This window comes from Pantherophis guttatus, chromosome 7 (assembly GCF_059756535.1).
Source record: "Pantherophis guttatus breed Tessera chromosome 7, ASM5975653v1, whole genome shotgun sequence".
NCBI lineage: Eukaryota > Metazoa > Chordata > Lepidosauria > Squamata > Colubridae > Pantherophis > Pantherophis guttatus.
In genome coordinates, this window is record NC_142069.1 from 93,260,556 (window position 1) to 93,273,286 (window position 12,731).

The window sequence follows — 12,731 nt, forward strand, 5'->3', positions numbered from 1 at the left end:
TATCTGCCAGAAAGTGTACATGAGGCCAATTTTAAGGACTAAGCCATAAATCCTCTTCTTCCTAGCCTTATTCCGCACTATGGGAGGGTCCGCTTGTTGGCAAAGCCATCTATCATGTCCTCTTTGATGCGATCCATCCATCTTTTCCTGGGTCTGTCCTGGAGTCGCTGGCCATCAGAGTCCAGATGCATGGCCGTCCTTGCCACCGATACCACCATGGTATGTCCCTATGCCATCTTCCTTCCTTCCCAGATTTTTGCTATGATTGGCATGACTCCCAGTTGATGTTGGATGTGGCCGAATCACGTTAGTCCACTGCACATCGAAGCATTCACATTTCCATCACGTGTATGGCTCGCTCGTGCTTTGCCGTCGTTGGCCAGCACTCCGCTCTGTAGAGGCCAACTGGGCGCTCTTCCGTTCTGCAAAATCCTTGAGCCGAGGCATAGGGGTGACCAAGGGTCACACAGGATTCAGGCACCACTTCATCCCGGCAGCGTAGAGAGTGGCACTGGCATCTGGAAAGCTACCACCCTTGCTGCATATGAGGTACTTGAATTAGGGACTAAGCCACAAATATTGCCGTAAGTTGTCGTGGTATCACTTTTACACAAAAGTCTCCTGGAACTGACTTACATTTGTTAACAAACCCATGCAACAGATTAATTCCTAAAAAAAGGTTCATCCACCTGTAAGTTAAGTTCCCATTCTTAGGAATAAAAATGGCTAAGAAGAAAAGTTTCCATTCTTACGAGTTAAGTACGATTAATTGTGCTGTGTGTTTGTTTTAGGGCCAGAAGCTCCAAACTAGGCCCAAGTACCATCTATCTAAGTGTCTTCTTACAACTTTTACAGCTAGCAGTGGCCTCAGGAAGGTTTTGGGTTTGAGTTTTGCTTTTTTCATTTTCTCCCCTCCTGGTTCTTTTCCTATTTGATCAAACGGAATTTGCCTTGTGAATTCTTTCCAAGGAGAAGAGAAGTTGGGAGAAATTCCCATGGCCGGAGTGTGATGTGCCGGCACTTGTTTAGGTACCAGATGGCCAAGAACTGTGTGTGACTGTCCTATTTTTCATTATTCTCATCTTTCCGGCAGACTGAATTCTTCCTGGCTTCCAAGGCCTTAATTCCATCCTATCATGCATGAACTGCTGCTCTTCTCATTAGGAGTCCTTTCTTTTCCACAAAATAATGATAGTGATATTATTGTCGCTGCTAAGAGGGAATCCTGTCTCAGAAAAAAAATCTATCCGGAGAAATTATGTACCCAATATCCCCACCCACAAACTTGGGGGTGAATTTCCAAAGCTTTGTTTAAAGTTTACTCTGCCTCATTGGTCTACCACTTTGATATTTCTTGGGAAAATGACCAGATGAAAATTCCCGCACATTTATATTCACATTCCTTGTTATGCATCGATTCTGAACACAGAGTAATGTATACACACTGTTGCAAGCCATTTTCCCCAATGTACACACTTTAGTGCAGATATGTGTGCAACTCCTCTTCAAATCTACATATTTGGCCTGAGATCGGCACAGCAAAATATTCATTCCTAAGAATACAATTTAATAATCAAAAGATACATGACAGATCCTATGCATTTATGCAGGGAGTGCTATATGTCTTTTTAAAACAAAGGAAACCCTACAGAGATACTCAGCCACAAATGGGTGCGTGCTTGTTTGTTTTCTCACGCATCATCTGGTTTACACAGCAGGAGATGTGAGATCCCAGAACTTTTTCGTATGTTTGGAATTTGGGTACATCCATCATCTTAATTTCTTGGGTAGCTCTTCATTAGCACTGGAATGTTTGCAAATCAGATGGATATTTCCAGTTGTTTTGAAACTCAAATGAGATCATGCATGGAAAATCTTGCTCAGATACTATAACAGAAAAAAAACACAGGGGAAGTAAGCCAAGATGCAGCATTAATATTTTTAAATAAATCCATAACTGTTTTTCAACTTAGATGGCTCTTTGTCAGGAAAATCTAAACGCCAAGACAGTCTTCCCTCGCACGTAACTTGCCACCAGGCTCATGCATGGAAATGACCCTACAAAGGGATGATCTTGACCCATCTGGATATGCCAATAGGTAATCTATGTTCTAGAACAGGGGTCTCCAACTTAAGCTGGCTGAGGATTCTGGAAATTCTGGAAATTGAAGTCCACAAGTCTTAAAGTTGCCAAGGTTGGAGACCCCTGTTCTAGAACCTAACAGAGTTCCTTCCAAAGAACAATATTTTCCCCCACATCCTCCCATATTTTTTCCCACTTTAAAGCGGTTTTCAGTGCCAATTCTCCATGCAAGCAGCAGGTCTTCACATGCTCCACAGACGACTGAATATGCCACACTCCAAGAATGATTTATGAAGGCCCTGTTCATTTTTAATGCCACCTGTACCTGGGAAAGTTCCTTCAGCTCGGTGGGCGAGCAAGGAATATGAGGCAGTTAAAAAGGCTTCAGAAGGTCTTGCCCATATAGGATGTTGGCACTTAGCATGAAGTCGAAATAATGTTTTTGCAGGATTTCACTGCCATTTTGTCTCCTTGAATGATCCTTTTCAATATCCACAGATCCGGCTTTGTTTTCCTTAGCTGAATGGCAATCAAGGCTGGCCCAGACATCTGATTTGAGTAAAAGTGAGATATTTTTCAGTGGATCTAAATTAAATTTGCACAGGATTGGTACACAAATCAAGGGAGAGCAATGAAGAACTTCTGGCATCAGCAAAAAGAACTAATTTTATAAAGAAACATTGGTGCACAGCTGCAAATCCTGTCTTTTTCTACTCTTTTGTAGCATGTGCTAGCCACAAGTGAGTGAGTGTGGGTCTTCTTTGAGTTTATCTCATTTTTATAGAAGTTTCCAATCTCCATTTCATTTTGCTGTCATTTTGCTTCATCTCCATTTTGCTGTCAAAGAAAGACAGCAAAGGAAAGAAAGGACTTCAACAGTTGTCCTAAATATAAAGGACGGATTAATCATATTTCCTTTCCAAACCTTCACTCTCTTCTCCCTAAACCTTCCCTGGCCAGAACACAAGCTGAGATTTTTGCCTTGATAATGCTTTTAGCATTGCATAAATATGGATTTCTCTCTCTGTAAGTGAAGACTTTGTGTGATAATCTGCATCATTTGGGATGATTACTTGGTGAGGTTGAACCGTCTTCAAATCAGGACTCCGTCCAAAGCTGCACTTGTGGTTTCTATTTTGGCTGCTGCTTATGGACTCCTGACAGGCTGCCATTAATCAGTACCTCATCTAGTACAAGAGAATTCACAAAGATGGAGGCTTCAGATGACCAGAAGGGAAAGTCTGGGCTTATTTCTTTCTGTTTGCATTGGCCACCGTGAAATGCCAGGATGGGAGGGATGCTTCTACTTTACTTCAACTTAACATCAGCAGATGTTACACTAGAATAAAATATTTTGCTGAGGGAATTATTCATCTACAGTATGTCAGTATTTTTCAACCTTGGCAACTTGAGGATTTTGGAGCATGCTGGCTGGGGAATTCTGGGAGTTGAAATCTACAAATCTTAAACTTTCTAAGATTGAGCAACAACAATCTATGTGTTTCAATTATTTTTAAAAAAGCAAAGTTTCCTTCAACTTCTGGTGGCTTCCTGGATATTCCCATGCAATTTCCTGGCAAATGTTGTTGTAGCAAAGGCCTTTGCCTTCTTTCAGAATAGCTTTTTTCACTTTCAAGTCTAATCAGGCAGCCAGTGACCAGGTAACTTACCTGAATTTGCTTTTTGATTTGGACTTTTCCAAGACATGGAAAATAAGCCAGGCAAAGCAATTAATTTTGCTTTCATGCAAATATCACAATAGGAATAACTTTTCTGCAGCACTTTGTTCCATGGAAATTATTAGCTATTTCTAAGTATTTTTCAAATAAAATACATCGCCTTTTAAAGTCCCCATGGTTCCTTCTCTTAAATATATATATATATATATATATATATATATATATATATATATATATATATATATATATTTCAAATACATTTTGATGGACTTATCCCTGCTCCAATTTTCAGCCTAGCAAGAACAAAAATATATATTTTTTTCCAAGGAAATGTTATGTCCCTCTCCATTCCCCATCAGAGGCCTGCCTTTCAGCACAGAGGAATAATAGAAATATTAGGCAACAAATAAGTTCAGGGGTTTTTTTTCTGATGTATATATGGCAAAAAAATAAATTTAAAAAAAACTGGCAGAGTTTCTTTAACGGATCTCACTTATTCCATAAACCAAGCTTTTCTTTGGTTTTCTTAATTCTGTTTGTCCTCCTGGGCTTCTCTCTATGTTGTCATTTCACCCTTTGGCTTCTCCTGAATTTATCTTCCCTCCCTCCTTCTAAATCTGGGTTGTCGTCAGAATCTTCCGATTCTTCCTTTGTGGCACAATCTGTTCCTGGCAAACTCTTGGGCTCTGTGGTGGTTCCTTTGGCCATTTTTCCCTTCCTGCCCTCTGGGTATCCCACGTTACCCTTTCAGGTCCTTTCTGGAAGGCATAAGTCACTGCCAGGCCAACGGGGTTTTATCCAACCATTTTTGTCCCCCACAAATAAAGGCAAATCTACGTGTCTCAGAATAACATTGCAGGATCCAGTCTCAGTTGGTCACTGGCACCAAGGATTTTGTCTTCCGAGTTTCTGGATTGGTGCCAGAGCCCATCCTCAGGGAACTTCTCTCTACTGGAATAGGTGCTTCAGGATCTCCTGTGCATGGTCTTTATACGGTGCCTCATCCAACAATTTTAGCAGCTGTGAAATTGAATGTGTGTCCTCGTTCATTGGAGTGTGAGGCCACCAATGAGTTTGGGTCTCCTTGTCTGGCTGCTCTCTTGTGTTCTTACAATCTGTTGGTTTAGTTTCCTCCCCGTCTGTCCCATATAGTCACAGGGACAATCCATGCAGGAGATCCAGTAGATTACATTGGAAGTATCTCCCACCTCCAAGCAATCTTTGCAATGCATAATTTGTCCTCTTGTGGCAGTCTCTGGGTGGTGTGCGATGGCCACTTGTAGATCATGGAAGCTGCGTTCTACAGCTTCCAAAATGTTTTTGACATATGTCAGGGTGTGCTATGTGGTTGGTCTTTTTAAAATTATTATTACCCCAAACAAGTCAAGCTTTTCATATTGAAAAATGATGGCTTGGAACTTAACATTGTGCATCCTTGAAGATATCTAAGCTCCTCTAGATACTCCATAGTCCGTAGATGCTCTACAGCTTGAAACCAAGAAGATGGCCCATCCCTCCATTTCTGTGGACATAAACCTACTGGAGCGGTGGCTCTATCACCCTGGGTGAAGGTATTTTGCTGGCGGTGCAGAACCAGGTGGAATATCACACCTTTTTTTTTGCGTGGGAAAATGTATTTTGGGGGAATGTAGGGGACAATTTCACTCCACAACTAAGTGATTAGCTACTTTAGTTAATATCCATTAAATGATGATGTTGAAATATCGAACAAAATGCTGGAGAAAACAGCTGCTCCACATTAAGAATCTTTTTTTTCCCCTTCTCTTTTGCTGTCCCAGTGAACTCAAATGGAAATAACAGCAGCCAACATGTTAACAATATAGGGAGCTGGGGGTGGGGGGGGGGGAAGAATTAGAATTTCCTAAACAAGTGTTTCTGTGGCTTTCAGAACTACGGTGCTGCAGCTCTTTCAAAGCTCATATATACATTTGAGATGAGAGAACCGATACAAAGTGATACAGACGCATACGAAACCTACAGACACAGACGTAATGGGGTCCCAAACATGTAAATTTAGAAGGCAAATTAAATTGGTACAGAATTTCAGTCCAGCTAAAGTTTACTTAACTCAAAGCCAGTTCAATATACAATCCCAATTAAACTTTCTTGGGGTCATATTTAAAATAACAAATGGTTATTCTCTTCTCTGGGGGAAACCCTGTGATTTCCTACTCCTGTGCAATCCCCCTAAATGAATTTTTGCTTTTATGATCCACTACAAGAGCAGACACACTTCAACTATTTAAATATTAAATAGTTTATAAAATAAACGAAAAGCTACGAGATCAAACTATTTTCGATGGAATCTTACAAACCAGCCTCTGTAAATTTTTACACTGGTCTCTTACAACATTCTTCAGTTTAGCCACCCATTTCCCCCCACTGTGTGCATTGCTATACGGTCTCTTTCTAATTTCTTCCACATTTGTTCTGTAGATTCAGCAGATGCATTTTATGATCTTAAAACATCCTCATTAACATTTAAGGAGAGGGGGAAGGGGAGGAAAAGGGGGTTTTATAATCATTGTGTGTGTGCCACCCTCATCTACACCATCTAACGGTGCAACTGTGTTAAAGGAATCTCAATTTTCATATTTTTTTTAAAAAATACCATGGTTTTCCCCCTCCTAGATGAACAAGATACATAGAGCCTGTATTTATGAAATACTTTTGAAAAGGCATCCTCAGTTTCAATATATTAAATACAGGCATCAATATAATTGTGGGCTCTTTATGCACAAATATATAGATCTTGAAAATATAGCAGTCTTACACAAATATTTTAAAATGCATGGAGACCAAAAGTTTTAATTTTGCTTTTGGGCCAAGAGTCGGGTTGCTTGCTATCCTTCAAACAATTTGGACATCAATACTTTCAGTCTTCAACAGTTGCCAGAAATTGGGGAATTGCGATATAAAACATCTGGATTGCCCACCGTGCTTTTATCTATGACTTTCCTCTGTGGAGGATGAATGTCTCTGTTGCCTCATTGTTGTTAGGGAGTGGGCAACCTCATAGCATCAGGTGTTGGCATGGTGGTGGGGTTAGTTATGTCCCAGGTTATGTCCCAGGGGGATTTTTCTAGGATGCCATGAAAGGTCAAGTTGCTCTTCTTACCATCTATTTTTATGTACCACAGATGTTGGGCTGTGTGATTTAGCTTTCTGGAGTTTTCTTTCCAGAGTGGGGGTTTTTAGCCATGAACTGACCACAACCTGACATCCAGGATCTGTTGACAGGAGATAATGGCCCTTGCTTCTGTAGCAGAGATATTGTCCCGTTGTCCTGGTCTTGCAAATCTTAGCCCATATTTTTAAGTCTGGTTCCAATCATGAAGTACATCATTGTCTTGCATTTCACTTATCCGGTGAAACTCATGATACTTATCCAGGGAAATTATGAAAACCTTCTGAGTTAAATAAATGTATCAGCTATGACGGTAGAACCATTTCACACTCTTGTGTCTGGAAACCAAGTCTTTTTTCTTTCAGGTTCTTTCTGATAAAATAGTTGTATGCTTACATTTACACATGTGTGACATAAATATACTGTATTTGTATCCAGAAAGGTAATGAGATTTTTGTCTAGGCATCTTATTCTGGTTTCTGACTCATCTATATGAAATTGAAACAAGGAATAATCTTCTGAAAAAGATAGGCTGTGTATGTTGTATAGAATTCCCAAGTGTTGACTTTACTTCTGGTTATTTGTTCAACATTCTGATTTCAAGGCATTTTATATGCAGAACATGCAGAGGTTCACTGCAGAAAGAGGGATGAATGTGAAAATTGTCCACAGTCCTGACCCCTGAACAAATGCACTCACGCCTCCAGAGGCTTCGGAGGGTTTTTAAGAAGAGGTTGGACAACCATTTGTTTGAAACAGCTTAGGGTTTCCTGCTTGCGCAGACAGTTGGACTAGAAGATCTCGAAGTTCCCTTCCAACAATGTTATTCTGTATTTATTTATCCATCCATCCATCCATCCATCCAATCAATCATGGATCCTTCAATGGAAGGATTTATACTCCTTATAAGATTTGCATTCTTCTTAGTGTCATTGAGGCCACCTGGAGGTTTATGTGTCTTGTCAGGATCACCTAAGTAGTGAAAATGGACTTTGAACCTTCTGGAACTGCTGAAAGGGCTGTGATGTAAACCGGAGATAGATGACGTTGTATCCCTCCCCCTTTGTTGAAGGAGGGCTGTTCAATTTGGACCTAGATGGCCTCTTTGACCCCTCTTTCAAGCCAATGGTCTTCTCTGTCCAAAATCTAGCCTTTGCTCAAAAGAGTGGCCTTTGTCTTTTAGATGCAGATGGACTGCTGAATCTTGTCCTGATGGGTTTGTTCTCCTATGTTGTGCCATATGTTTATGAAGTGGTTGTTTTATTTCCTCAGTGTACAGATCTGTCCAGTTGCTTCTTGATATATGCTCTGACCTTCATTGGATTTTTTTTCCCCTCTTCAATTGTATCCGATTCTTAGAGACTGCCTAGATAAGTCTCTATAATTTTCTTGGCAAGATTTTTCAGAAGTGATTTGCTATTGCTTCCTTCTTAGGGCTGAGAAAAAGGGACTGGCCCAAGGTCACCCAGCTGGCTTCGTGCCTAAGGCAGGACTAGAACTCCCAGTCTCCTGGTTTCTAGCCTGATGGCTTAACCACCACACCAAACGGGCTCTATACCATTGGATATAAATGTCTTGGGCTGAACCTACCTATCAATGTAAAAGGAATTACCGTGCAACAAACGTGCCTATGAGATCTAATAAAATTTCATTACTATTAATAATACAGTGCTAAATAAGTTTATTAAGCTTTAAATCACAATATGATTTAATAAAGCTTACTCCCAGGCAAATTTAAAATGATTTTCATTATTGCAATTGTGCTTTATGAGTTATGCATGAAATCAACTTTTGTTTTTATATATATATATATTAATTCCTTGGGGAACGACTAGCAGGGTAACCATTGCATAGCATTTTCCTTGGCTTAGTTTCACTCTTCTTTTTGTGGTGAATAAATCACTTTTATTTTTTCATTTTTTTCCAATGGTTATTATCTGTCTAATCAGGAAAATGCAAGCATTGATTTATAAATATGGACACACTTGATACGGAGGTTCCATGGTTTTTCAAAGGTTAATAAATGATTAACAGATGTTGCATTCATGTTTAATAGCATGCCGTTGCTCTTACAATTTGACAGACTGTTGCAGAGAATGTTATGGATGGGAATAACATATGTCTGGAGTCATGTGACCACGAGCGGAAAGCCTCACCTAGCTATTCTTGACATAAGTGAAGATGTCAGTAATTTTGTGAACTCAAAAACTCATCTGGCTTCCTTTAAAGATGAGGGGAGACTTAGGACTCCCTGACTTCTCTTTTCTACCTATTCATCCACAAGAAACTAACAGGAAGAAGCCAGAGGCTGAATCGGGCTAATCCAGCACTCTGATTCCAACACAATCAACCACACAATCAAATCGGTGATTTGATCAGCACCAGCTCCATCTGTGGTCCTCTCATTTTAAAAGAGAAAGAATACAGAAACTCTTCCAAAATATACTTAGAGGTAATATCAACCTCATAGTTCATCAATCTCACATCGATCAATGTAACATCAATCTCATAGTTCAGACAATAATCACAAACACAGACAGTCACAGAATCTCATGTTCTTCCCCTTCAAATCAGATCTTGGAAAATAGCATGCTGGTTTTAAAAAAATAAAATAAAATCCCAGTGATTCCCACCCTATTGGCTCAGTGGGAGAAGAGCCACTCAGTGCTTTTCAGCTGAATGAGCCTCTTTTCCAAGGAAGATGCTTTCCTTGAAGGACTATTCACTCCTACCAGCCTCTTCTTTGGTTGGGTAGCCAACGGCTTCATCTCTATGCTAGGTTAACAAAATGTGATGCGGATAAGTAGCCTTACATTGCATTTCCCACTTAAATTAAACCATCCAACTCTTCTTCGGCTAACAGGTAATCATATTATAGCATAGTAATTGCCATGCAGTCCCAGGAAAGCTGCTTTTTGAGGGTAAAAAACAGGGGATGAGGAAAACCAGGCCATTCTGGCAGTGCTGTAATTAAATAAAGTCATTCACTTAGCTGCACTCAGAAAAAGTTGAGTCTGAAACTTTCCTAAGAGAAATAAATGGGGGGAAATTGCTTTCCAGGGGAGGTTCATACTAACCTTTGTCTACCCTTGTACTTGTGTGCCCTGCTGGAATTCAGGACTGAAGGATACCTTTGCCCAGCTTTGCTCTCTGACCACCTGGAGTGACAATAAGTCTTTGGCTTCTGCATTATGAAGGCCACCCTTGCAAGATCTATTGAGCAGCACCAGGATTTGGGGCATTGTACTTGCTAATCTGAATATTTCGACTCTTTCTTCTTCATTTGTTCTGAGACGACCAGACGTTCTCAATGGCAAAGCATTCAAGGTCTGGGCCACAGGTACCAGAAAGGACTTCATCAGCATTTCTTTCTGAGAGATTCCCTTTTGTCTAAGCCCCAAAAGGTGGTTGAACCAACACCTTCCACCATTGCTATGTTCCACAGCAGTATTTCTCCATCTTGGCCATCTTAAGATGTGTGGACTTTAACTTTCCCAGAATTGTGGACTGACTATCTTCACTTGTTATGTCAGCAAATCATAGACAGTGCCTACAAGTCTACCTGGATTGTAATAATTGGAATTGATGGGGTTTTCCATCTTTATCAACATCAGATGGAATAGGATGAGTAATTTATTAAACAAGATGGGCAACCTATTCCGTAGCTCAAGATTTCAATGTTTATTTGCTTTCTGCTGTCTATGAACTGCATGCTACCAAAACCAAAGTATCTGAATGCCATAATGTCTTGTACAGAGCTACACAACATTTTATTTCGATCGTCTATTGGTGCTAAGAAAGAGTAGAATACCTCCCCATCTAGCTCTACTGTGTGAGACCCAGCTTGTTTCAGGCACACACTTCCATGTGAAATTCAAAGCCGGCATGTGTTATACAGCTTTTCTCAATTGTTTCTGAAATATCAATTATTTGTCTTTTGTCACAATGCTAGAAAAGGAGCTCTAGCAGCATGCTGGGGTAATTTCCTTTTCCTGTTGCTGATAGTGCCGAATAAGATTACAATCTGTTCTTGGAACAAATCCATGCACCCAAACACACAACCATATGCCGGTGATGTTGTGAGCTGCTCTCCAGAAGGACAGATCTTCTGAACTGTGATGTTCAGGAAACAAGGACAACCTCTGATCTGATCCGAGCCCTCTCGATTTCCCCTCCGTTGACGTGTGGTTTTTCTCCATCTCTTTCGCATGTGCAGGTCCCACTGCACTGACGTCAGTCCTTTTGTTAGGGGTTTTGTTTCTCTCAGCAAATAAATGTTTGGATATCAGTTTTATCACAGAGCTCATGTGGTCACCATTGACTGTACTCTTTGCCTGGGAAACACATTCATTTGCAGAGTGTGCTATTTGATCTATGCACACCGAAGGTATAACTGTTGTTTTAAGCAGCTGGAAGTGGAGGGCAGCCTCTGGGAGAAGGGCTTTTGTTCATGTGCTGATGTACTTTTGCACACCGCATGAGATCCCGTCTCTGAAGTCTTACCCATCCAGATACATCTCTGGAATAGGCAGGAAGCACTGTCAAATCTGACCTTAAGGTGGTTTACAGGTTCCATATAAATAATAAATTGGAAGGATAAGTAATTGCCAGTTACTGAGATGTTTGATACTGGAGATTTGGTGTATGAAATACCAGCTTGCTGTCCCTCCACTCTTGTGACTCCTGTCACTCATTTTTCAAGCTAGCTCACAGAATCAATTTTATACCAAGAGCGATACGAACAGGGGGCAGATATATCTGCATGTCCCGTCTATGAGTGGGAATACAAACGGACAAAATTGAGCGTGCCTTAGATTAGTTTCCAGACCATCCAACGGTAAGGCTGCCTTCAGGTTATGATGAAAAAGTCAAGATGGCTGCATTGCACATTGTTAGAAAGAACAAGAGGATTTAACAGATTAACAGAGTTGGAAGGAACCTTGGAGGTCATCTAGTCCAACCCCTGGAACTGCGACTGCACATCACGGCTGCCCTCTTCACTTATTTTACCATCTCCTGCAGACAATTCTGCCCAGCAGGTTCCCACACAGTTAACCCAGCATTTCTAGTATAACTGTAAATTGAATAATTCAAGGGAAGGGAAGACATTTATATTGAGTTATACACGTTTCTTAGTCTTCATAAATCAAGGAACCTTGTTGTGAGGTACCAAATGACTCAGACTTTTCTTTTTAAAAAAAGAAATCAAATAGAGTTTGGCAATTATATCTTGTGCAAATGTTTCATTTTTGTTGTTATTAACTATACAAAACTGTTCGTCCTCAATAGTTTATTAATGGGATTTGCATGTCACCTTCTGTCCATCAGGGCCTCGTGGACCTAATTTGTTGACTGGCGCTCCTGAATCAGATATCAAGCAGTTGGAATTTTTCTAGCAAACTTTTCTGCAGTTTATCTAACCTAGGAAACAGTTATGGATTACGTACTTGGTGAAAATACCATCTGCAAGGAGCAGGTTGCAGGACGGGAGATTTAGCAGTCAGTTCTTGAGATCTCCAAATGAAAAGTTGGTTTATAGGAGAAAGAAAGGGAATGCAGGAAGAGAGAGCAAGGAATGCCCTTGACTTACGACCACAATTGAGCCCAAAGTTTTTGTTGTTAAGTGAGACGATCGTTAAGTGAATTTGGCTCCATTTTATTATCTTTCTTGCCACTGTTGTTAAGTAACCCGGTTGTTAAGTGAATCTGGCTTACCCATCGACCTTGCTTGTCAGGAGGTCACAAAAGAGGATCACGTGACCCCGTGGATGCTGCGACCATCATAAATAGGGACCAGTTGCCAAGCATCTGAATGTTGAAT